Source organism: Epinephelus fuscoguttatus, linkage group LG3 (assembly GCF_011397635.1).
Source record: "Epinephelus fuscoguttatus linkage group LG3, E.fuscoguttatus.final_Chr_v1".
NCBI classification, from domain to species: Eukaryota; Metazoa; Chordata; class Actinopteri; order Perciformes; family Serranidae; genus Epinephelus; species Epinephelus fuscoguttatus.
The window spans coordinates 48,058,210-48,062,713 of record NC_064754.1 but is presented as its reverse complement, the minus strand read 5'-3'; the positions used below and the strand labels follow the sequence as shown (position 1 = coordinate 48,062,713).

General features: G+C 38.3%; 1 long non-coding RNA gene across 1 annotated transcript; it reads right to left on the bottom strand.

The window, feature by feature from the left end:
• Positions 1 to 3,459: 3,459 nt before the first annotated feature.
• On the bottom strand, positions 3,460 to 4,016 carry LOC125886599 (uncharacterized). Its single transcript, XR_007449052.1, has 3 exons — positions 3,970 to 4,016; positions 3,655 to 3,742; positions 3,460 to 3,561 (listed from the first exon to the last, which is right to left on the bottom strand). It is a non-coding gene; the product is annotated as an uncharacterized LOC125886599 (long non-coding RNA).
• Between the last annotated feature and the right edge of the window lie 488 nt (positions 4,017 to 4,504).

Sequence of the window (4,504 nt, the reverse complement as noted above, 5' to 3'; positions counted from 1 at the left end):
TGCCAATATGGACTACCAGGTGGAATATGGTGAGCCATTAAAAAAGGCAAGAGCCTGAATAAGCACCACTTTTGACTGGCTGATCCAACTATGTTAGAATTTCGAAGAATTTTTTCAGTCAGTGGCACTGGTTTGTTTGTTCTGTCATTCTTCCCGATGTTTAAATTTTTCAGCTCATCATTGATTTCATGTATGGTTATGTGCTTCTCATTATGAGCTTTACAAATGACCAGCTTCATCACCAGAGGCATAACTCCCTCCAGCAAGTCATGCATTACATCTGGGGAAGACATTTTGTCACATCAAAGTAAGGCAGTGCATCAAATGTACAATTACCATAGACACCGTACAAAGCAACACTCTCTTTGTCATTTTTCACACAGTCTATGTGGTATTTATGTACTTCAGTTGTTCTAAGAACAAAACTGTCCTCACAAAACTTTTGTTGTATCTCTGAATGTGAGGCCATACAAAATCGACATATTCGGCCAGTATTGAAAGACATTGAAAACGCCCAATCATATGAGCAGAGAGGTTGTCACATGAAATGGTTGCTAGAGCAGCATGAACTGTGTGCTCTACTTCATCAAGACAGACAGTGAAACCCTCTGTGGACAGCATCTTGAGGTCAGCTATCAAGGGTTGTAGTATAGTTTCAAGCCCACACTCTTTTAAATGTGAATGGCGAACCATTAAGGCTAAATGAATGTGACTCAACTTTGAACGATATTTTGCACTTATGTTCCCTACTGTATAATAAAAAGCACAGATTTTGTACTTATTTCTTTTAGCACCAAGTGGGTTCACAATTTCAAACTCGTCTTCATAAAAATGAAGTCTTAGAGCTTGAGGGTGATCTTGGAAAAATGAGTGCTCTTTAAAATACATCCCATCACTGTAATCAGTCAGAATGTCATCATCATCTTGGTTTCTGTGGTTATCCAGAACAATCTGTTCCCACACATCCTCCACCTGACAATATTTTCTTAATACCTGTGTGATTGGAACATAAGAATAATTACCAATTTTCATTCCTGAATTGTCTCTTACTGTGTAACTGATGGGTTCTGTCATGTTCATTTTTGATTTGCAGTGTTCTTTTATCATGAATGGTGACCGAATTAAATCACATGCTTTCTGGAAAAAGTCTGAAGTAGACAAAACCTGCTCAAGTTCTGGACAATCACTGATGTGGAAACCATTCTTATCTAAATGATAAGAAATAAATGAGTCGTAGTTTTCTTTGAAAAAACACAACAAAAAATTAAGATCATCAACAATGTCTTGTTGGACAGAGAGGGAGAGATTATTTTTTTCAGTACACTTGAGAATGAAGCTAAACATATGGTCTCTTAAATTCTCAAGCAAACTGTCCATACTAGGTGGTGCGGGCTGCTGAACTGTGTGTGTGTGTTCAACTTGTGTGTGTGCGTGTTCTTCGAAATGTTCTTCAGTTGCTTCAAAGCAGTTTGAAATAGCGTCTTTGTGTTTTCGATAAACATGCCGCCTAAAAGAATGATACTTGAAAAAAGCTGACTGGCAGTTACTTATCCCACAAGTTATGGTGAAATGAGGTTCATGGGCATGTACAAGTCCAACATGCTGAATCAGTTTCCTAAGTGTAAAGGTCCTTTTTGAACATTTTGAACATTTATGCAGGCCAGGCATGTTTAGTAAAGGTGGTTGAGCACTCGAGTGACAGTTACTGGCAGGGGTTTGTCTCCCTGCACGATGATGTTTGCGACACGACTCTGGAGAAACATCAGTGTCTTTTTGAAGTATGGGGGATATGTCATGTTGAAGACGAAGTATGTGCAGAAGGCTGCAATGTAGGCCTCATCCAGTGAACTGCAGGAACAAACCTCAATTCCTTCAACTTTCACCACACTGTGACACTGTCTGGAGAGGGCAGTTTTCCAATCCTGGTCTTTCACTTGAATAGTTGGGTATGGAGTTACAGGATTATTCTACATAAGAGGAAAAAATGTTAGTATACATAATGAGATGGATCTGGTAAGGCATGCACAGTGATCCAAAAGAACATTAACTTGTGGCCAGTGGCTATGGCTATGCACGGCACCAGGTATTTACCTCTCCAAGGATGATGAGATCTTCAATTTTCTCCTTGAAGATTGTTGGCAAGAGGAGGAGTCCCCCCTTGAAGTCAATTCCTAGGTCATACAGATAGTACAACTGTAAGTGCAAATGCACCTCATCAAATTTTGATTGGTATGAATAACGTGCCACAGACAGGCAACTGCATTAGAGACGCTATGTTACTTTAAGTCATGTAAGAAAGAAACTGAAAAACATTAAGATAATGTTGCATTATACATCCCGTTATCGTTCCATGCAACTGTTACCATTCTCTTTAAAAGGACTGCACACAAATGACACAATTATGTCACAAAATTGACTATTTGTATTTGCTCAAATCAGCACCTGTAATGTCCTCAGCCAGTGCATCCTCTCTTGCCTCCATGTACACCTTCTTTAGTGGCAAATCCTTGACAAGTTTAAGAATGTTTGGAAGAACAAATGTGAAGTTCTCACTGAAGCGGTGGCAGATGTTGACTGCAGAGGGGTGCATAGCATCAACCTCGTCGCACAACTGAAAATTTTAAAAAAGCAAAATAGGGGAGAGAAAGACATTTTATGTAAAGAATTTAAACAACCTTTCACAAGTTTAATATACAGACTGGGGATAAATTTAAAGTGCTTTAATTTGTCCCATCCGTAGCTCAAGTTGGTATCAGCTTTAGAGCTGCAACAATTACTTGAATAATTGATTATTAAATTAATTGCCAACTATTTTGATAATCATTTAATCAGTTTGACCAATATTTTGAAAGAAAAAAATAAAACTCTCTGATACTAACTTCTAAATTGCAAAACAAGTGATGGATTAATCAAGTAAATGGTCAGCAGATTAGGTGATTATGAAAATTATTGTTACGAGATAGACTTGAAAAATAATTGACAATATCATGACCAGATTAAGTAATCGATGAATCCAGAAAATAATAAACAGATTAATTGACAATGAAAATAATCGTTAGTTGCTGTCCTCATCAGCATAACAGTTCTTACCCCCGCAGATGTTCGTAGGAATGGATATCTCTTTAAGAGATCCTCAGTAGACATTCCTTCTGCTATTTCTCGGCGTCTCCATGCAAAGGTTTTCATCATGCGGTCTTTCACCAGCTTCGTGTCGGGATGCAGCTTTCTGTATTGCTCAAGCAGCACCTTGATATGACCCTCAATGGAGGCTGCATCCTCCCCCACAATGCACGATTCCTTTATCAAAGCAGATATCACTGATTATCAATCATGTGCACACAATATGACTAGATATCATGCCTTAGCTCTTGAGAGGCTGAGGGTGTGGGGACTTACTAGAGATGGCTTCAGTCGTTTCGGACATGAGCCTGCAGATTCTTCTATGGTCTTTAATTTTCTTGCTTGCCCAAACTTCTCTTTGACCTGTTTTACTTCCTCACTGTGGATTAGTGGAGCCCGTTCTGCTTTAAATTTTCTCTTGAGTTGGCTGTGCCAGGTATGCTAGTTGTTCCAAATGGATATCATTAGTCAATTATGCATACTTTATGTTAATCTGGAATCTTTTAAAGAAGAAACAAAAGGTGAGGTACTTACATAACCATTCCCGTGAACGTCCCTTAAGAAAGGATACTTCACAATCAGTGCTTTGATGACCTGTATGTAGTCTGAGTGGGTTGGATACCTGTCTCAAACAGTGACAAAACAAACCATGAGGTTGAATTTTCAAAATAAATTGTAAAAAAAAAAAAAAAAAAAAAATGAAAAAAATGACTGTAGTCATGAATTAATAATTTATTTGATGAGAAATGATAAAAATTACAATTTAGGCCTGAGAACATGTGATGTATGATTTTATGCTGTTATGGCATTATTGATATTATTGTGTAGTATTTGGAAAAGAACCCTTACATTGTGTACCGTGACAGCATTTCATAGAGAGTCCCAATTATTTTGTTGCGGTACTTTTGTTCCTTGTGGACTGGCTCTTTGGCATCTAAGCAGCTCTGGACATCTTGTGGGAATTGTGGAACGGAAATGACGACAGGCAGTCTGTGGCAAGTAGGTTCTGAACTGCAATACAACAGGAGAACAACATTATCTCTGCCATTTTGCAAGCACTTTAATGTAGATGCAAATTGACACATTTAATACATAATACCTCTGGTTTGCTGGGGACACAGGAGTTTCAGATGTATTTTGTTCTGGGTTGACGGCTTGTAAAGTAACGATGACTTCCTTGTAGCGGTTTGTGAAGTCTCTGAACTTCAGCTGCTTCTTGAAAGACTTGTCAAAGAGATATGCAATCATGCTCTCTGTGAGTCTGCAGTCTACTGTCTCTCCATCCACATCATTGTCTGAAATATAAATATGTCATGTAAATAAGGCTATTAAAGAGACAGAAGCACAGAAACTGTGGACATACAAGGCATGATAACTAGACTGA